At 43.1% G+C, this 22,811-nt stretch overlaps 1 long non-coding RNA gene across 1 annotated transcript; it reads right to left on the reverse strand.

Moving 5' to 3' along the window:
• Window positions 1-10,852: 10,852 nt before the first annotated feature.
• LOC307040226 lies at window positions 10,853-22,165 on the reverse strand. Its single transcript, XR_013808452.1, has 2 exons — window positions 11,542-22,165; window positions 10,853-11,136 (listed from the first exon to the last, which is right to left on the reverse strand). It is a non-coding gene; the product is annotated as an uncharacterized lncRNA (long non-coding RNA).
• Between the last annotated feature and the right edge of the window lie 646 nt (window positions 22,166-22,811).

The following is a 22,811-nucleotide window of genomic DNA, read 5'->3' on the forward strand; positions in this document are numbered from 1 at the left end:
TCATAAAATCATAAAAATATGGCCATAACCAATAACATACCATGTCCAATACGAAAAAACATTTAAACTTGTTTATTTTATTTGTTTTGGTTCATTTATAGTTGTGAGTGTGTCTGGGCTTCTGAACCAGCCTCTCCTGTCTCCCTCCTCCCCCTCCGCTCCTCTGTGATGCAGAGGTTAAGACTAGTTTTAGCCCTCAACAAGTTTTTAAAGTTTATCTTATTTGACCTAACATTTTTTCTTTTTATTCATGAATATTTTACTAATCACTCAACCCTAAAATGGTAATATCATGTGTTTACATAAATCATGACCAAACCATTTGAGACCCACTGACACAAAGGACTCACAAAGACTCAGATGCACGATTCTTTCTTGATTTCAAAAAATACCTTTTATTATAAAAAAGGTTTTAGGATCAACTAGGATACTCACAATTTCGCTAGGTTCAACTAATGGTACAAAAAGACTTTACAAAGATAATGGTTTCTAGGATCTATTAGGATACTCAATAGTTCACTAGGTTCGACTAGTATGCTCAAGGTTTTCACAAGGGAGTACAGACATGGACTTGGTCTAGAGACCAGACGAACCGACAAAAGACAAAAGGAGAACAGGGCTACATATACACACAACGGTTAATGGGGCACAGGTGAAAACAATCAGGAACAGGAGACCACAATCAAGCTGACAGGTGACACACAACAACAGGAAGTGTAGACACCTGAAAAGAGAGGACAGTCAACATCAAAATAAAATGCAAGGCCACAAGAATAAACACAAAACAATAAACTAACAGAACTCTAACGCTGAAACCTTACAGTACCCCCCCTCTTACGGACGGCTCCAGACGTCCCTGAAGCCTGAGACTGTTCTCTGTCAAAGTCAGATATAAGGGTCTTGTCCACAATGAAGCTGCCTGGGATCCAACACCTCTCCTCTAATCCAGGGGTTCCCAACCTTTTTCACCCAGGGCCCCCCCAATGACTCCTGTTGGAATTTGCGACCCCCCAAAACTTTGAAACTTTAATTATTGCTGTTTCCGATCTGCCCCCCTGCCCGATCTGTACTGCGCATGTGCGAGATGGTCTGCCATACTGGACAACTCCGTACGGCAACCCAACTAGGACACTTAACAAAGTGGCGTTTGGCAAAGCACAAAAAGAAAACTAAAAAAACCGAGAGAGATGAGTTATTGTTATTACAACGTGACTTCACTATTACTTAAAGAGCATCTTGCAGGTTTTCATTTTTTCTACATTTATGCTTAAAATTGCTTGAAAATTACAATTAAAAAAGTGAATGCAGGATTTGATATGCTTTACGAGACATAAGGGCAGGAATTCAGAGGGAAAGGAGCAATTTTGAGCTCTGCTCTCAAAAACGGCTTTTTTTTAAGGTCATACGTCAAACGCGTCATATTACATCACACAGGGGACACATCTCCGCTCTCTGACCGCGGGTATAGTATTTGTTTGTTTCCCCCTGTCTGTGTTGTTTGTGTGGGCGTGGTGGCTGTCACTCCTGGCTCCCGGCTCAACCTCCACTCACCTGCTGCAATCAGCTGTGCACCCTCCCCGACTACACACCTGCTTTCCATCAAGCCATTTACAACGGCATATCAACGGAGGCTCCACAACCTTTCTCCGCCAGATCGTCAAGTATCAGCCGTATCTCCTCCGGTACACAGCACCGTAGTGTTGAGTTGCATTAGGTAACGCGAGATACGGCTGATACTTGCGCATTAGTTTCTGTTATGGATCAGTATCAACAGTCCTGCCAGTAACGTTACTATATTATCAATGTTACTTTAGTTATAGCCTGATATATGATAGCTAACTTTACAATGTTGTGATGTGACGTTAGCTAACATTCTGTAGCTAACCCCGGTCACTCACCAAGATAGCTGCCCAGTTCTCCACTGGTTCTCCTTTACATTACATTACATTACATTGCATTTAGCTGACGCTTTTATCCAAAGCGACTTACAATAAGTGCATTCGACCAGGAAGATACAACCTTTAAGAAAACAGAATCATATAAGTACATCAGGTTTCATAGAGCCAAACATTTCAAGTGCTACTCAACTGGCATTTAGAAAGCCAGCCCTTTATTAGTATATAAGTGCTTTGTTAGTAATTCTATCGCTCGAAGTGGAGTCTAAAGAGATGAGTTTTCAGTTTGCGTCGGAAGATGTGTAAGCTATCTGCTGTCCTGATTTCAATGGGGAGCTCATTCCACCATTTTGGAGCCAGGATAGCAAACCCACGTGTTTTTGCTGACGGGAACTTGGGTCCCCCTCGCAGTGCGGGTGCAGCGAGCTGTTTGGCTGATGCAGAGCGGAGTGCACGTGCTGGGGTGTACGGTTTAACCATGTCCTGGATGTAGGAAGGGCCAGATCCATTCACAGCATGGTACGCAAGTACCAGTGTCTTGAAGTGGATTCTAGCAGTTACTGGAAGCCAGTGAAGGGAGCGGAGGAGCGGTGTGGTGTGGGAGAATTTGGGAAGGTTGAAGACCAGACGAGCCGCTGCATTCTGGATGAGCTGCAGAGGTCGGATGGCACATGCAGGTAGACCAGCCAGGAGGGAGTTGCAGTAGTCTAGGCGTGAGATGACGAGAGCCTGGACCAGAATCTGCGCTGATGTCTGGGTCAGCTGGGGACGTATCCTCCTGATGTTGTAAAGCGTGTATCTGCAGCAGCGGGTTGTAGCAGCGATGTTTGCAGTGAAGGACAATTTGTTATCTAGGACCACACCCAGATTCCTTGCAGTCTGAGTCGGGGAAACAACAGAGGTGCCGATGTTGATTGTTAGGTCAAGAGTGGGACAATCTTTTCCCGGAAGGAAGAGCAGTTCAGTCTTGTCAAGGTTGAGCTTGAGGTGATGAGCAGACATCCACCGAGAGATGTCTGCTAGGCAAGCAGAGATGCGTGCGACGACCTGGGTCTCTGAGCGGGGAAAGGACAGAATTAGTTGGGTGTCGTCAGCGTAGCAGTGGTATGAAAAACCATGCGGGCTAATGACAGACCCGAGCGAGTTTGTGTACAGGGAGAAGAGGAGGGGACCAAGAACCGAGCCCTGAGGGACCCCTGTAGTTAATTGACAAGGGTCGGACTCGGACCCTCTCCAAGTAACCCTGTAGGTGCGGTCGTTGAGGTATGAGGTGAGGAGGGAAAGTGCAGTGCCTGAAACTCCAAGTTCTTGGAGAGTGCGAAGGAGGATCCGATGGTTCACTGTGTCGAATGCAGCAGACAGGTCCAGAAGGATGATGACAGAGGAGAGGGAGGCTGCTTTAGCAGTGTGCAGTTCATCAGAGACAGCAAGGAGAGCAGTTTCTGTTGAGTGACCTGCCTTGAAACCAGACTGGTGCGGATCCAGAAGGTTGTTCTGATGGAGATAACAGGAGAGTTGTTTAAAGACAGCGCGTTCAAGTGTTTTAGACAGGAACGGGAGGAGAGAGACGGGCCTGTAGTTAATAACATCAGACGGATTGAGAGTGGGTTTCTTAAGGAGAGGGTTTACTCTTGCCTCCTTGAGACTGTTTGGAAAGTGACCAGAAGTTAGAGAAGTGTTGATGAAATGGGTGAGAAATGGTAGAATATCAGGAGCGATAGTCTGAAGGAGGTTTGAGGGGATAGGGTCCAGAGAACAGGTGGTAGGACGGGCAGAGGTAACGAGGGTAAGAACCTCACTTGGAGAGAGAGGGGAGAAGGAGGTCAGTGTGTGGGTGAAGGGAGGGTCTGGTGACCCAGCGGTGAGTAAAGGTGAGTCAGAAAAGGAAGAGCGAATATCATCAACCTTTTTTTCAAAGTGGTTAACAAAGTCGCTTGACAGAAGGGAGGAGGGGGGAGGTGCTTTGGGAGGGTCCAAGAGGGTGGAGAAGATAGAAAATAGTTTTTGGGGATTGGAATAGGAAGATTGGATCTTATCTTGAAAGAAAGTGCTTTTTGCCTGAGAGATGGAAGCAGAGAAAGAGGAGAGGAGAGCCTGATAGGTTAGGAGGTCGTCATGGTGTTTGGATTTCCACCATTTCCGCTCTGCTGCCCGAAGGATGGTTCTATTAGCACGCAGTGCGTCATTTAGCCAGGGAGCAGGAGGGGACTGACTCCTCACACCACAGCTCAATTTCTCTCCGATGGCCGTTATTTCTTCTAATCCTTGGCTGCTCCTGGTCTTTTGGACGCCTAGCAGGCTCATAATTATAAGGTTGTGGTCCGTCATATGCATTCGAATATTCATGTTCAACTTCTTCTGTGTCTTCTGTGTCGAAACTAGCATTGGGATCCATGTTTATAAATACGTTACACCGGCCGCTCTCCCCCTTGTGTCCCCCGTGTTACGTCACACGCGGGAGGTCACGTGCCGAGGCTTTTTTATGCGGAAGTGAACATTTCTTACCAAAACGACGACAGATGTCACTGTAGTGTATATATATATATTTTTTTTTTTGAAAATCTAGTGTCTTCATCATTTTCCTACACATTTATTCACAGGTGTCTTTAACCTGGAAGTTGCTCTTTAACAACTATTTTTATTGGGTTCTTTTATTTGGGGTTAAGTACATTGTCAGAATAAGTGAGAAATGGATTTAACTTCTGTTTGGCAGCTATCATACTGAATAAATATTTACTGTGAATGTATACAAAAATGTATGGCATATAGCTGTCTAACAGAAGTTAAATCCATGTCTCACTTATTCTGACAATGTACTTAACCCCAAATAAAAGAACCCAATAAAAAGAGTTGTTAAATAATAGTGAAGTCACGTTGTAATAACAATAACTCATCTCTCCCGTTTTTTTGTGTTCTTTTTCTGCTTTGCCAAACGCCACTTTGTGAAGTGTCCTATTAGAGTTGCCGTATGTAGTTGTCCAGTATGGCGGACCATCTCGCACATGCACAGTACAGATCGGGCAGGGGGGCAGATCAGGTAGTGACAGCCGTGCCTGGTAACAGCGGTTACCACCCCCCCCCCCCCCCACACACACACACACACACACACACACACACACACACACACACACACACACACACACACACACACACACACACACACACACGGCAACAGCGGTAATTCAAGTTTAAGATAGACCCTCCAGAAAAACGCGATTCTGCGATCGCAGAATTTACCGCATAATCAGCAAAATGGCGCAGATTTCTAAAAGGCCGCATATTTATCAAAAGGCCGCATAATCCCCGCATTTTTCCACACAAAGTTGAGAAAAAAAAAAGTTAACTCGTCTTGACATGACGTCATCAGCTCGCGCATCACAGAATGTAAACAACACTGTATAGAGTCAACGTGTGGAGCTCACACGATAGAAAAAACACCAAAATGAAAATATCTAATCCATCTCATTTACCGACGAACATTTCTACTAAAGACCGGGCAAAAAGTGGGGGGAAACTATTCTGCACCCCGTGCAACTGTGTGTTGGACCACTTTGATTCCTTCAAACATTCGAAAATGCTTTCTGCTGCTGCGGACAAGAAAGCCAAACAACTCACGTTCACGAGGCATCAACCTCCAAAACCCTTTCGAGGGCTACAAGAAACGAGGTGAGTAGCCTACAAGATTGAAGCTGCAGATAACGAACGAGTAAATGAAAACAGAATGAGGCGGAGAAGTGTGTGTGTATGTGCGTGTGTGTGTGTGTGCGTGAGATTAAAATAGCCCAATTGCTTTTACAATAAATACACATTGAATGTGTTTAATTGAATAGTAAAGGGGTTTAACGTTAGTGGCAGGTTGTGTGTGAGAAAGAATAAATAAGACAGCCCAATATTTTTTAAAAAATCGATAATTTTTTCCCGCCTATTTAGCATATTTCGCAACTTTCCGCATATTTCGCAACTTCCCGCAGTTTCACCGCATAAAATCACATAAAACCCCGCATGTTTAATTGCATAATCAAGGAATTTAGCCCGCATAATCAAGGATTTTTGCCCGCATTTTTCTGGAGGGTCTATTAAGAGTCTCAAAAATGCTACAACTACTGTCACAAACTGGATGAATGTGAAGTATTTCGTTAAAGGAGGATGAAAGCGTAATTAAGGAGCACTATAATTGGAGTGACTTTGATGGTTATTGGACTCAGGATTAATTCATTTGGATGCCCGATGTATGAAGAAATTAAAGGACGACGCAAGTGGAAACAATTCACAAAGGGATTCAACTGTTTAAAACACATGCTCAAAGTAAGCCGGATTTTGGCGATGTGTTTATGTGGATTCAAAAATCGTAAATAATCTACAAAATGGAGGAGACCAATCTGATCGGAGCAACTGTGACAAATAATCCAACTGAAACCGACACTTTACGCGCAGAAGAAACATTTCTATTCAAGAAAAAATGATACATTTCTGTCTTTGTATGCTTTTATTAGCTACTAACTTGCAAAAGTATGCATCATAATTATTTCAAATGTCGAAGAACAGGACACTTCAAAAGAATAGACTATGTCTAATAAAAAAAATGGTAATATGGTGGCATAGGCCTGTATAAAACAAAAATGAAAAACTGGCATATTAAGCAGGTAAATCTAATGCTTGTCTGCCATGGAACAGGTAGCAGAGAGAAGACGACGTTCAAGTAGGTTCATTAATGTGAACCTTGGGCTTGCACGCCCGCAGCCAGGGATGGAATGTCCGGTGTAATTTGAGTGACAGACAGTCTAAAGTCATTGTGAACGTCCAGTGTGTTGCATGCTTTTGTTTTGATGGCAACAAGTGCGCTGAAGGCTGTTTCTGATAGATATGTCGTACTGAATGGGAGTATAATCCTGGTCGTGGCATGCAGTGTGAGCTTTGGAGCGAGGCTTGGTCCTTTGAGAATCCAAAACTTTTAAAATCCTTTTTCCTGGAAGTATTTCTTTGACAGCGAGTCAGCTTGTATGTCGGTGAGCTCATCTTCGCAATCCAGGTATTCCACATCCTCAACTTTGACAATAAAGGGATCTAAAACCCACAATTCCTTGGAGACATACTCGTCTATGTCAGCGAACCGTGATTGCATTTCCGTTTGCAGTGCGTTCATATGGCGGATGAACTCACGACGTACAGACACAAGCACCGTTTCAGGATTGTTTTGGGATTGTTTCAGCAGTAGTGGAAACTGTTGCAGCTCCCCCCTCTCCATTTTCCCGACCCTGTACTCCAGTTTGCGCACAAATGCATTACATTGGAGAATGTTGGACTCCACGCCTTGCAGACGCTTGTTTGTTTCATTGTAGAGACTGAAGATGTCGGCCAGGTATGCTGTTTTAATCTAGAATGACTCTTGCAGTGTGCGGTTACGAGTTTGTAGAAACTCTTCAATTTTTTCCTTCAGTTCTACAAAGCGTGCCAGCACTCGGCCGCGTGAGAGCCAGCGCACCTCGGTGTGCAGGAGGAGGGTTTGGTGCGCTTCATCCTCGCACAAGTATGCGAATAGACGCTTGTTGGTGGGGCGACCTTTGATGGAATTGACTATTTTAACAACAGTTGAGAGTGTTTTGCTGAGGTCTTCTGACAGTTTCTTGCTGGCCAGGGCCTGGCGATGTATCACACAGTGAAATATTGTGCAGTGTGGGGCCTTTTCTTTCAAGCGACTGTTAAATCCCTTGTTTTTCCCCATCATTGAGGCAGCTCCGTCTGTGCAACATGCAACTAAATTCTCATAGGAAAGATTGTGGGATGAGAGGTAAGAATCCACTGCAGTAAAAATATCCTCACCCCGGGTGGTAGTGGTAAGGTTGACTGACATAAGAATGTCCTGCTTCAAATCTTCCCCATCGATATATTGCACATAAACGATCAGCACAGCCTCGTCTGCTACAGTTGTGGTTTCATCAAGTTGTATGGCAAATGGCCCCTTTCCAAGCTTTTCGAGCAGCTGCAGCTCGCAGTTACTTGCCATCTTGTCAATTCTGTCTTTCACCGTATTGTTTGACAGTGGTACAGTTTTTAGCTTCTCCGCCACCTGCGGGCCGCACAGTTTCTCAACCATCTTAATGCAAGCTGGCTTAATGAGCTGCTCGCCAATGTTGTGCGGTTTCTTTGCCTTTGCTATTAAAAGTGCACATTCAAAAGAGGCCTCGGTGGCCTTCTGTGCATCGCTGCCAGCCCTAACAAACGCTGTTCTAATATCCATTGGCTTGTTTGCCTTTGCAAGGTGTTGTTTCTTTATGAAAAAGTCCCGATCACGCCCGACTGTTTCTGGGTGCATGGTCTGTTGGTGTCTCTTCATTTTGCTGGGTTTCATGCTTTCGTTGGCTAGCTTCTCTCTGCATATCACACACTCTGGGCGGGTTTTGTCCGTCCCCTCCATGAAACCGAAGTTAAGATAGCTCTCTAGGTAGGTCCTCATTTTCTTTTTGATTGCAGATGAGCTGTCATCTCCTTTACGTTTTTCAGACATTTTTAGACGAAAATATTCACCTTATGAAGTCGGTCGCTAGCTAGCAAGCGCAGCAAACTGTTATTATTATGAAAGCTGACACAGTAACGTCAATGTTGGCGCCAATCGGAGGAGTATCAGATGAATTTTTTGAATTTTTATTTTAGTTAATCAATTAATTTCTATATTTTATTGTAATGTAGACAAGGCTTTTAGCGCCAATCATGTATTGCGTTACAATATGTAAAAAAAATTATATGTAAAAACAAAATGATATGTATATATATATTTTTTTTTTATTCTAAATATGATATTAGGCCTCAAATCATCTGAGGTCTGGCGCCCCCCCTGCGATCTTTGGCGACCCCCCAAGGGGGTCGCGACCCCCAGGTTGGGAACCACTGCTCTATGGCATACCATCCAACCTCCTCAATAAACTCCAACATATCCAGAACTCTGCTGCCCGCCTCCTCACCCACGCCCGCTCCCGACACCACATCACTCCCATCCCCCTAAACCTCCACTGGCTCCCCGTCCGTCAAAGAATCCACTTCAAAGTCCTCCTCATTACTTACAAAGCCCTCAACAACCAGGCCCCCCCCCTACCTCACAGACCTGCTGCACCACCACACCCCTTCCCGCTGCCTCCGCTCATCAGAAGCCAACCTCCTATCCATCCCCACCCGCACCAATCACCGGACCTGGGGGGACAGAGCCTTCTCCGTGCATGCCCCCTCCCTCTGGAACTCGCTCCCACAACCCATCAGAGACTGCACTGACCTCACCACCTTCAAAAAACTCACAAAAACTCACCTCTTCAATCTGGCTTTTAATGTGTTGTTTTTGTATTATTTGACTTTAACTTTAACTTTATATTTATTTGTTGTTCCTTTCTTCTCTTTTCTTTTCTCTTCTCTATTATCTGTAAAGCGTCTTTGAGCACCTGTAAGCGCGCCAACAAATTAAATCTATTATTATTATTATTATAATCATAACATCATAAGAACATGGCCATAACCAATAACATACCATTTCCAATATGGAAAACATTGAAACTTGTTTATTTATTTGTTTTTGGTTCATTTATAGTTGTGAGTGTGTCTGTGCTCCTGAATCAGCCTCTCCTGTCTCCCCCTTTCCCTCCTCTCCCCCCTTCTCCTCTTTGAGGCAGCAGCAAAGACTAGTTTTAGCTCTCAACAAGTTTTAAAAGTGTATCTTACATTTTTTCACCTAACGTTTTTGTATTATTATTCATGCATATTTTACTAATCACTCTCCTCCACCTTGTTGACAGCTCATTATATCCGTTAGCATCTGGTGCTAGCTAGCTGCGCTAACAACAATTCACTGGCTTCCAGTAACTGCTTGAATCCACTTCAAGACACTGGTACTTGGGTACCATGCTGTGAATGGATCTGGCCCTTCCTACATCCAGGACATGGTTAAACCGTACACCCCAGCACGTGCACTCCGCTCTGCATCAGCCAAACAGCTCGCTGCACCCGCACTGCGAGGGGGACCCAAGTTCCCGTCAGCAAAAACACGTGGGTTTGCTATCCTGGCTCCAAAATGGTGGAATGAGCTCCCCATTGACATCAGGACAGCAGAAAGCTTACACATCTTCCTGCGCAGACTGAAAACTCATCTCTTTCGACTCCACTTCGAGCGATTGAATTACTAACAAAGCACTTATATACTAATAAAGGGCTGGCTTTTCTAAAGCCAGTTGAGTAGCACTTGAAATGTTTGGCTCTATGAAACCTGATGTACTTATATGATTCTGTTTTCTTCAAGGTTGCATCTTCCTGGTCGAATGCACTTATTGTAAGTCGCTTTGGATAAAAGCGTCAGCTAAATGCAATGTAATGTAACCGCGCGCTTTCTCTCTCGCTCGCTCGCGAAACACACTAACACACACCCTCCCGAGCTTGAATGACACACAGAGACCAATCGAGGGCTTTAGTGTATGATCTGTATGAAAGTGGCCATGTCGGCGGGCCACATCATGTAGACAGCCAGTCACCCTCTGTGAGGCAGAGTCAGACCCACATTTGCGCAGCGTTGCGTTCACAGTACATACATACAAAAAAGAATCCTCAGGCCAGCAGGCCACTTAGCAGGCCAGGCCATCGGGAAACCTCCCGGTCCTCCCGATGGCCAGTCCGGGCCTGCTAAATGACGTCATCGCCTAATTTGCATATAATATAATTGCGGTAAAATAACGTTCCACCCCCTTCAAGGATCAAAACTTGAAACCACCAGAGTAAATCCAGACGACAGTAGATAGAAATAGTAGAATAAGTAGAAATAGTTTTTAGTAGAAATATCCCTTACAATAAAGGCAGTAGGCTATAGTATGCCCGTCATCTCCAATAAATGGCTTCAACCATCCTTTAAACTCAGGGTTTGATTCCCACTCCTTTCTGTACTTTTGTGAATACAGCTTAGACTTTCAATCAGGAGAGACGTGATGTATGGAATACATGTTTATTATCGGGTCACATTATATAAATGAAACATAATGATGACAGTTTATAACAAGTGAATGAAATGGTGTTTGGCGATTAGGCCCAGGTTTTGTAGGATGTCATTCGGGAAGGGAAGAACCGTTTCCGATGAACCCCCCCGGGTCTAGACACTGGTGGTGGTGATAAGTGGTTAGGTCCGGTTGGAAGGGAGAAGGTTGGGCTTGGCCCTGAGTTGGAAGCAGGAGGCGAAGGGGTGGAGGAGGGTTGCGCGTTGACACCTGGAAGACAGCTGATGGAAAAGGGGAGAGCATATATAGAGGGATTAACAGGTGCGATGATTAGGCTTGTGAAAGGAGGGAAGTGATAGGTTAGCTGAGGAGTGGCGCTCCCTATCATTTAGTGAAGGGAGCGAGTATTGCCATGACGCGCAATACAAAGTGATAGGTCTTCCTGCTTGAACTTGCGCTGAGCTTCATTTCAATCAGGAGAGACGTGATGTATGGAATACATGTTTATTATCGGGTCACATTATATAAATGAAACATAATGATGACAGTTTATAACAAGTGAATGAAATGGTGTTTGGCGATTAGGCCCAGGTTTTGTAGGATGTCATTCGGGAAGGGAAGAACCGTTTCCGATGAACCCCCAAAAGAAGTGAAAGTATGAAGTACTGAACGTGATGAAATCTTACCTTGTGGGATGCAGTGGAAATCTATGGATGAAATGAGAGGTTAATACATGTGGGGATTTAGACATACTGATGCCTCCTAGGCATCCTCCCTGGACGTACAGGGCATCCTGGACATACAGGGCGTCCTGGACGTACGGGGCATCCCGGACGTACGGGGCGTCCTGGACGTACAGGGCTTCCCGGACGTAAGGGGGAATCCCGGACGTACGGGGCTTCCCGGACGAACGGGGCATCCTGGACGTACAGGGCATCCCGGACGTACGGGGCAACCTGACTTCGCAGGGACACATTTTATACAGACCCGAAGGTTACAACCTGGACGTACAGGGTTAGACATGCAAGGATAAACATGAGCCGCGGGGCGAATATACGTGCTGACATGCTAAGAACCACCACCAGTTATATGCATACGTACCAATTTGAAGGTTGGAAAGACCTTTGGATAGCCAGCACGGCACTGGGGTTCGGACGAATGTAGGATAAGAAGCGGTTGTTGTAGGGAAGAGGAACAATTACCTTGATTGCGGCAGGTTTGCTGCACCTATCCTAAACGAGCCCTGAAATGCTCTTAAGACACCACCACCAGTTATATGCATGTTTACCAGAGGTAAGCTGGAGAGATCTTGGATAGCCGGCACGAGCCGATGCCCGGCGAAGAGGGAGATGTAGACAATGTCATGCGGCTGTTAGCTTGAGTACAATGATGCATGAATATCATACCCTGCTTAACATAAGCCTTGTGAGCATGAAACCAAATATATGAGTGCAATATGAGCAGCATGAAATAATATTTGCTTAGGTAAATGCTGAGACATGACCCATGATATAGGCAGGGCTCAACACTAACTTTTAAAAGTGGTTGCCAGGCTGGCAACCAGGCATCCGCTTTTGGTTGCAAAATGAAAATACGGTTGCCCTTTTTTTTTTATACCTTATATTTTAAATAATTAAGATGCTATACAGTTATACATCAACTTAATAATGAACATGTGACACAAGAATGTTCAAATGTTTTACAATAAGTAATTAACGCACTTATTTGAACCTAAGTGGTAGTAAACTTGTCCACCCTCAATTGCTGGTATACAAAATACCAGTAGTGCTGCTGTTGTCCTGTCTTCATAGATCCCTCACAAATGAATTGAGCAAGTCACCAGTTTCTTGATCATCCGTTGTCTCCCTTTCAAATGTGGGTTTTCTTGACCTTTGTGCTGACCCCCACCATAGACCCATTGCCCCTTTAGCATTGAAGTCTTGGATTGGCCAGACTAATACATTTCTAATGTTAAATAAATGAAAACCATTCATAGTTAAACATTTGATATTAATTATTGATGCTGTAAATTACCTTTAATATGTCTAACTATATTTAAAATGTGTTACCTTTTTATAGAAGTGATTATAATTTAATGCAACAATTTTCTATGGTAAAGTTTCGTTTTGCACTTTTATTTTGGTAGTAATAAGATCGGGACTCTTATTTTGAAGGAACTTTTACCGGAAGTGAATGGAAAACATTCCTCTTTGTTTTTCGTTCGGGTTTTACCTTACGCTCCATCAGTTGAATCACTTTGAACATTCATTGGAGAAGTTGAGGTGTTGGCTGAACTTTTTATCACACAGTCAAGCAACTTATTTTTGCTTCGCCATTTTGTTGTAAAACAAACACACGGCGCACCGCGCACGCGAGTAAACGTGCATCGCTTTCTGGCTCCGTAATCACGCCAATGCACGTGCAATTTAAGTATCAGGTTCCGACTGGTCACAACAATTAAATATCACTCTTAAAAACGAATATGAACATTTATCTATTTTGGGGTGCACGTTTTGCTGTCCTTATTTCTTATGTTAAAAACTGGTTGCCATTGATGGCAACCAAAGTCCAAGAAGTGGTTGACATTTTCCAAATGGTTGCCAATGGCAACCTGGCAACCGTTACTGTCGAGCCCTGGTATAGGACTAGCTTAATTAGCAGTTTAATTACGCCACGGTGAGACGTAGATGCTGATGTGCTGGTTGGGTGATTAGACTGTCTTCTATCATCTTACATGAGCTTCTCTTTCTCCCTGAAAGAAACCCCCCAAAACCACGGATGGGCAGCATCCGTGGCTGTGTTGAAGCTTGAAACAGCGGTACTTACTGAGCATTGTGACGGGTAGTAGTTACCCGAACTGCATAACTCCATGCTGTAACGCGTTACACCCGTTACGTATTGCCCCGAGGCTTTGGAGCGTGTGTCGAGTAATCCCCGAATCTTTTTGTGAAGCATGTATCGAGGCTTGTATCGTTTTGGGCCAGTGACGTCATCGATGACAAACGAACCTCGCTGCCTGTCGATACCACGTGACTGCTTCGGGAAGCGATTCGGATCATTTGAACCGTTGAGCCACAACGCTCATAATACCCATGGATGTATAACAAGAACCATATTACCCCTCCTGTACCCGGGTCCGCTGGTGACACGATGGAATTAAAAGAGCTCAGACCCTCACTTATATAGAGGTCGGAAAATGTCATAAGTATAAATAGATACAAGCATAAATAAATGTAGGAATAAAACATGAATAAATAAATGAATAAATGCAGATTAGATATATCCAGTGTTTTTGGGTAGATTCAGCGTGTGGGCTGTGGCTCAGCTGGAAAGCAGCCGACCCACGACCGCAGGGTTTGGTTATAGAAGCTACAGCTAAATGAGATAATGCAGTTAATAAATGTATTATGGTTTAGCCTTCTCAGGCTACAACGTGGTTAAGTTTATGAATAATATTAAGGAATATGAATCCCTCTTTGCAATGTTTACCAGCCTCCTATAGGCTTTTCAATCACAATCGTTCAACTGGAATGAAAACAATATTGTTAACATGAAAATAGGATTTTATGTTCGTTGTTTAGAGTTATTCTAAGGCTTTACTCATTGGGAACTCGGTATGAGATAGAGCAAAACTGTTGAGATGTCCAATTTGCCTGTTTTACACGCTTTGACCAACAGGGGGTTTATGTTCAAATGAAGCCCATGATGAAGCCTCATGAGATGAACCCTTTGCGAACCAATTGGCTGGAAAGCTTCAAAGCTTCATAAGGCTTCATCTCGCCATCACTACCTGCTTGCCACCTAAGACGCACTTAGAGACCAGTACTGCTACTGAGCCGGGAGGAGAAGTAGCTTCGATGAGATGTAGCTTGAGCCCTGCCTGCCTGCGAGAGGGGTTGTGGTTGAAGCCGGAAGTGGGTGAAGCTTCGCAAGCGATGAGGGCCCGTTCCGCGTGAAGGCCGGAAGCGCCGCATTTGAGCGGCCCTGATGCCAGTGATGCCCTCTCGAGAGACTGAAGGCGTGTGTCAATTGTTTGCCTGAAGTAGCCCATTTCCATTAAGCCGGAGGAACTTCCGTGGAGCCCAGTATCCTTGTCTTTTTCTTCCGCGTCCGGGTTTGCGGGGTGGCCGGCTAGAACCGCTAGCCAACTGGGGAACGCTGCCTGTAGCTTAATCCGCAAGACTGCGGAGCTGATGAATATATACCCGGAGCTGGGACGAAGCCCTGCTGCTGCTTGCGCGTTGACACCTGGAAGACAGCTGATGGAAAAGGGGAGAGCATATATAGAGGGATTAACAGGTGCGATGATTAGGCTTGTGAACGGAGGGAAGTGATAGGTTAGCTGAGGAGTGGCGCTCCCTATCATTTAGTGAAGGGAGCGAGTATTCCCATGACGCGCAATACAAAGTGATAGGTCTTCCTTCCTGAACTTGCGCTGAGTTTCATGTGACATGATGACCTACATGGATGTTTAGCTTGTCACAGAGAGGCACACACACAGTGGACGAGGTGATTAAGTGACTGAAGCTGTCTCTACGCGAGAGAGTGTGGATGTCTCCTCTCTGCTCTGACTGCAGCTGAGCTGCTGCGGGAGGCAACTGTGAATCGATTAATGAAACGATTAATCGACTATTCGGACTATAACTGTATGCCTTGCACAATTTCTCAAACGCTCTTATTTAGTCATCAACTTTTAGATTTAGCTTGAGGTTGTTTTAGGCATGTGGAAACTAACAATGAAGACAATAATGATGAACACTTGATTCAAAAATACATATATTATTAAATTAACACATTTGAACAAAATTAACATTGCTTTTAATTTAAATTAAATAAATTATATTTATTTCACATCAAAAGAAACAACAATGTTTTAACTAGGGCCGGGACTTTAGTGCGTTAATTAAGATTAATTAATTACACAAAAAAATTAACGCGTTAAAAAGATTAACGCATTTTAATCGCACTTATTTTTGCACCGCGGAACGTTTCTCACTGGATGAGTTTCAGGGGTACCGATTATACTGGAGCACCAACCAACGTTCATGACTTCAGACAACAACAAACCACAGTGAAAAATAGTCAAACATGAACAAAGAAGCTGATTAGACCCTCCAGAAAAACGCGATTCTGCGATCGCAGAATTTACCGCATAATCAGCAAAATGGCGCAGATTTCTAAAAGGCCGCATATTTATCAAAAGGCCGCATAATCCCCGCATTTTTCCACACAAAGTTGAGAAAAAAAAAGTTAACTCGTCTTGACATGACGTCATCAGCTCGCGCATCACAGAATGTAAACAACACTGTATAGAGTCAACGTGTGGAGCTCACACGATAGAAAAAACACCAAAATGAAAATATCTAATCCATCTCATTTACCGACGAACATTTCTACTAAAGACCGGGCAAAAAGTGGGGGGAAACTATTCTGCACCCCGTGCAACTGTGTGTTGGAGCATAAGAGAAAATCGACGGTGACGACCCACTTTGATTCATTCAAACATTCGAAAATGCTTTCTGCTGCTGCGGACAAGAAAGCCAAACAACTCACTTTCACGAGGCATCAACCTCCAAAACCCTTTCGAGGGCTACAAGAAACGAGGTGAGTAGCCTACAAGATTGAAGCTGCAGATAACGAACGAGTAAATGAAAACAGAATGAGGCGGAGAAGTGTGTGTGTGTGCGTGTGTGTGTGTGTGTGTGCGTGAGATTAAAATAGCCCAATTGTTTTTACAATAAATAAACATTGAATGTGTTTAATTGAATAGTAAAGGGGTTTAACGTTAGTGGCAGGTTGTGTGTGAGAAATAATAAATAAGACAGCCCAATATTTTAAAAAAAATCGATAATTTGTTCCCGCATATTTAGCATATTTTGCAACTTTCCGCATATTTCGCAACTTCCCGCAGTTTCACCGCATAAAATCACATAAAACCCCGCATGTTTAATCGCATAATCAAGGATTTTAGCCCGCATAATCAAGGAATTTAGCCCGCATAATCAAGGATTTTTGCCCGCGTTTTTCTGGAGGGTCTAGCTGATGAGACCGCTTTGGTTGGCCCCGTGGATTGGACATTTTGTTTTAAAAAACGGACGGATGGAAGCGTCAATAAGAGCACGGTTGTTTGCGAATTATGCAAAAAGGAATTCGCATATCACCGCAGCACATCAAGCCTCAAGTATCAACTCAATGCAAAACATATAGCAGCTAGCGTGGAAGCTAGCGTAGACGTTAGCCTGACTCGGAGTACAAGGACCCACACCCAATTCGCATTGATCAAACAGTGGCCTATGCAACAGAGAGATTTTATTTTTCATCAGGATATTGGAAGAATAGGAGGGATTGAGGTCAATCAATGGCACTTTTTTATTTTATTTTAAATGGTACACTTTATGTTGAACTATTTATTACGTTGTTGGTGCAACTGGCACTTTATGTTGAACTGTTTATTGTTTTGGCCAAGGTTATTGAGAGAGTTGGACTGAAATTGATTAGATTTTTTAAATCAACTGTTGGTAAATCAACAAAGTCTGTTATGGCCTCTGAAACAACAGAGAGATGTTTTCTAATAGTCAGGGTTTCCAATGTTCTGAATGTACTTGAAAGTATTGTGTTTTACATAAAAAACAAAGTGTTATAGTTTACAGAAGGTCTACCTACCTATAGGCTACCTGAATCTCTGAAATGTACTATATTCCTAAATATGCTATTGCTACACTTTATGGCAAAAATTGCACTTTTCTGTTGGTCTTGGTTAAGTACCACCTTGAAAAGAATAAACAATGTTTTGTTGCTTAAGCTTATGTATTCAGTCATTATTCAATGGTATACTAAAATCCATGTGAAAAAAATTGCTTCTCTCTGTTCTCAGGTCAAATATTTATATGTGATTAAAAATGCGATTAATTTCGATTAATTAATTACAAAGCCTCTAATTAATTAGATTAATTTTTTTAATCGAGTCCCGGCCCTAGTTTTAACAAATCGTATTAAATAATGTGATAACAGAACTGTAAACAGAATAGCTGAAACTTTAACAAAATAAATAACTCAGTTACCTCTAATCTCAAGGGCCATTTCAAATTTTTCAACAACCTCTGAGGGCCGTACAATTTATTGACCTCTGCTTAAAAATACTAACATCACAGCCCATTAATTTGGCCTTTCTTTCATGCTGTGCAAAGAAAAAGCAACCTCTTAATCCAGATATTTTACCATGACTCGCGCATGCATGGACGGAACCTAACCTCCTCTAGGGGGGTCAGGGGGCGTGCTCCTCCTGGAAGATTTTTTTTTAAATGTTGAAGTTAAAAGCTTCAATCTGGTGCACTTTGAGAGCAACATTAGGAGATCTATGGATACATCTCTCAACATCCATATGAAGCAGTATTGTAAGCAGATTTATTTTTCTTTATGGATATTTTACAAATCACTCCCCTTTCAAACTGTATTCTTGTTTATTAATAACAACTTTTTTTTTAATGTCATATAGTATTTTATACCCGTTAACTTATTCTCTTATTTTTTTATAACTATAATGATCATATAAAGATGTGCCTCCACCTCACTGGTTGGAGAAAAAGCTTATCATATTCGTTATCATAGCTAGCTAATCAGATGGTAATAACAACAAAGTTATAGACTGTATGATCAGTATGACAGATGAGCAGAACGCCACTGGGCTTTTCAACTACGCAAAAACTGCGGCATGTGTACGGCTCCTTATGGGTACTGCAATTTCTGAATTGCCGGAGTGGCTTTCTGGTGCTCTTCGTCAGAACTGCACCCCTGTCAGACGAGACATATACCACGTGATGACACGTTAGGCTCGTGTTGTGTTCAAGGACCCCGACCTTGGCCAGGAAAAACAGGCACTCGCTTGTTTAATTTTGTTGCGGTCTAGATTTCTTTAATTTTTTCTTTTTTGCCTGTGTTTATAAATTACCTCGAGGGCCGTACCAAATGGTCTCGCAGGCCGTATACGGCCCGGGGGCCGGAGGTTCCCCACCCCTACTCTAATCATTAACCCATGTTTGTATAATTGAGTTAACTCCGTGTGTTACTGCTAGCATACATAACACCTGACGTGGAAACGTTACTCGTGGATGGGGCTACAGAGCTACTAGAAAGACAGTCGAACCCGGTGCATTTCTCCGTCTGAATGTGGTGCGCTTTTGCTAAATGTTTAGACAAATTGTTCGTGTTACCGCCCTTACATGCTAAACTCTTATTGCACTTTTGGCAACGAGCATTGTCCACATCGAGACGGGTAAAGTTTAACCACACCTCGGAGCGCGTTCTCTCCGCCATCTCCGCAGTGTATTGCTGCATGTAGCAGCTGCGTGTGTGTAAACTGCCCCGTCCCCTCGCACACAGACGGGGGAGAGAGATCTCGTCTGATCAAAAATACATCATAGACGCATTTGTTTGTCTTTTTGCATATTAGAAACGAGTTGGCGACACTAAGGCCGCGATATAATGTTTTTGTAGCAATAATACATGACATATATTTTTTAAATGTCTCCAGTACCGATAAAAAGACCAATAACGTTGGAGCTTAACGGCGCGTAAAACACACGTGATGACATCACCAACGAATCGACGACTGAATTAGTTGGCAACTAATTTGGTAATCGATTTTAATCGATTAAGTCGATTAGTTGTTGCACCCCTACTCACGGCAGCTCGTTAACTGCAGAACAATACGTGAGTCTCCAAACACCAGAAAAGTCCCTATTAACATAATTACAAGTCGTTAGATTAGTCGTTAGTCGCTTTTGACAAAAATAAGTAGCCGAAGGGTTTGGAAAGCCGCCGAATTTAACGACAAAGTCGCCAAGTTGGCAACACTGCTCTAGATGTTATGGTGAAACAGTAGATTGCACTCTCTGTTGCAAGAGGAGGCTAGCCGAAATTGTCTTCCCTTGGTGAAAAAAAATGGAGGCATTGACCAATCAGACGAGGCTCACGTCATGCCTCACAATCCAATCAAATCGCATCAACTTCAGTTCGTACTGTAAGTCATCACCGCCCTTAGAAAGTAGCAAGCAACTGAAGCAAGTGCAATTATGGAGGGTGGAGATTTGAAGTATTTCATCAAAAACTATTTTACTAAACTTCCGCCACAGCAACAACTACAAATTAAATCTGATGACAGGCCAATGCTCAAAATGGAGTTGTGTACAGAGAGGAAAAAATGAGCGAATCGGACGTAAAACGTACTTAAATAATAAACAGCGGATTTCTAACATTTGACATTTCATGTGGCCGGACTGGGTCAGTTTCCAGGGCTGAATTTAGTCCCAGTCCGCCCCTGGGTACAACGAGGGGATACAGATTTGCTGCCGATTTGACGTCAGATCGGCAGCAAATCTGTATCCACAGAAAATTGCTATCAGAAACAATGCCTGACGTGTTTGACGTAATCTCGTCTTTGTTTACATCAGCAAGCCTCGCTAACACTCAGAGCTAACCTGTACTGTAGAGCAGGGGTTCTCAAACTTTTTGTTTATGCGGACCACTATTTATTATCAAGGATTTTCGCGGACCACCTTATATGCAAACCGTAAAAATAAGTACATATATAAACTTAGTGTTAAAACAGCGATATTTTTTTATAGTTAATTATAGACAATCAAAAGAAATTAAAATTGGCATTTTAATTAGGTCATCCCAAACAATGCCACAAGTGTGCACGCGCGCAGTGCACTCACAAAACGGGCAGACAGGTCTACAAAAAACTACCGCTATGCTTAGTCCTACTTTAGTTACCACCTCATATGCAAACCGTAAAAATAAGTACATATATAAACTTAGTGTTAAAACGGCGATATTTTTTTATAGTTAATTATAGACAATCAAAAGAAATAAAAATTGGCATTTTAATTAGGTCATGCCAAACAATGCCACAAGTGCGCACGCGCGCAGTGCACTCACAAAACGGGCAGACAGGTCTACAAAAAACTACCGCTATGCTTAGTCCTACTTTAGTTACTGTACTGCAAAAAGCAGACGGTGCTGCGCTCAACCAGTGTTGGGCAAGTTACTTCCAAAATGTAATATATTACATATTACTCATTACTCTCTTTTGAAAGTAATAAGTTACATTACAATATTACTGTCTCTGAAATGTAATGAGTTACACTACTTTAGTTACTTTTTAGTTACTTTCACCAAAATAACCGCAAAAGAATAGCTAGGTATTTTAAATGCTAAAATGTAGTTTAGTGCAGCTCATTATGCATCCAGTGAAGGGCGATGTGGTAGCATAACAACTGTGTAGGCCCTTAAGGCTACTAACAAATTGTATTACAGGGCTTCGTTGAATACTCGATTCTGATTGTAAATTCTTAACATGTGACATGTTGTTAATACAGCAGTACAGACCGCTGTCAAGGACTATAATGAAGGTTAACATATTGTAAATCAAGGCAAATATTATTTAAACCATGCTCATGGTTTGAAATGGCAAACTTTGAAAGGCAAAAGTATTATTAAAACCATGTAGCCTACTACATCATCACCTTGGTCCCATCATATACGATGGGAAGAGAATATTTACTGTGCTTGAAAACTGGTATCACATCATTATGTGAGGTTGACTTTGTGACCTGGAGAACATTTCAGCTGCAACATCAGCTCGTTGATAATAAGCTTGGGATATGAGATATTTTTGTAGCCATTCGTGGTGAAGGCATCTGTGCTATTGTCATACTTGCCAACCTTTAGACCTCAGAAATCGGGAGCATTTCAAAATGCAAAATTGGAGGGGGGGGGGGGGGGCGGTGCTAGTGGATCGCCGGAGCTGTTAGATTAACATTAACATGCTTATTGTAGTTGTAAGTGCACTGCCTTGCGGCCTGTAGCACCATCCTTGATGGAGCATATGTGTGGGTTGGACCTGTATTTTACAGGAAAGGAGTGAGCAGAGAGTAGAGTAGTTGTTGATTCTTGTTCTGTTTTCTGTGAATATCTGCCTCACCCTCTCAGACTTTGAGTTGCGCGCGCTACTAAAGAGACGTGTTACCATGGAAACCAAACAATGGTGTAGCTGTATTAAAGTCGGAGTGGAAACAGTCGTGTTTAAATCAGATTTTGTCAGAAATCGGGAGAAATGCGGGAGAAATATGACCCCGGGAGGAAACCGGGAGAGGGCAATGAAATCGGGAGTCTCCCGCGAAAATCGGGAGGGTTGACAAGTATGGCTATTGTATGCATTATTTTTGACCCAACATTTCTACAGGCATGTCAGAATATGGTACTATTTTCACATGAATATTCTAGCCATTGTCTATTTTTATACCACAAGCTGCAAAATGGCCGCCTTACCCCACTGTACAGGCGGGTAGTTGTTTAGATATACCTGGCACCTGCGGGCCGCAGAGGGGCGGTGTAGTTTCGGGCGACGAAGACTGCTGCTCCGGGGCTGGTGAGTCAGGCGGGAGTAAGCTAGTGTCCACAACGGAGGGTAACGTGATGTCCGCATCTGACCTGTTGCTACTGTCTGCAGTAGATGCAGTGTTGCTGGCGTTTAGTGATGGTTGCTTTAACCATTTTCGTATAAATGATTATCCACAGATCAGATGTGTGTCACTGCTGTGGAAGCACTTTGGAAATGATGCACGCGCAGCGGAGCAGGTCACGCGCACCTGACACAATTTGTTGTTTGTATTTTTCGCTACGTTCTCTTTTTTGAATGGTTGCATAACGTTCAACTTCCCCGAAGATCTCGACGCGAAGCCTGAAGGGTAAACACCAGGTTTACTAATCGACCCGCACAATTTGTCCGGTGTCGGAATGTCTCGCTATGTTAATACATTTCTTAAAAAACAAAACACCATTTAATTTCGGGTTAAAATGTGTTGTAACTGCGTTACTGAGCATTGTAACGGGTAATATATTACCCACATTTCATTAGTAATGCGTTACATTACTTCGTTACAGCAAAAAGTAA

The sequence above is a fragment of the Notothenia rossii genome (assembly GCF_949606895.1).
Source record: "Notothenia rossii genome assembly, chromosome: 5".
In the NCBI taxonomy this organism is placed as follows: Eukaryota; Metazoa; Chordata; class Actinopteri; order Perciformes; family Nototheniidae; genus Notothenia; species Notothenia rossii.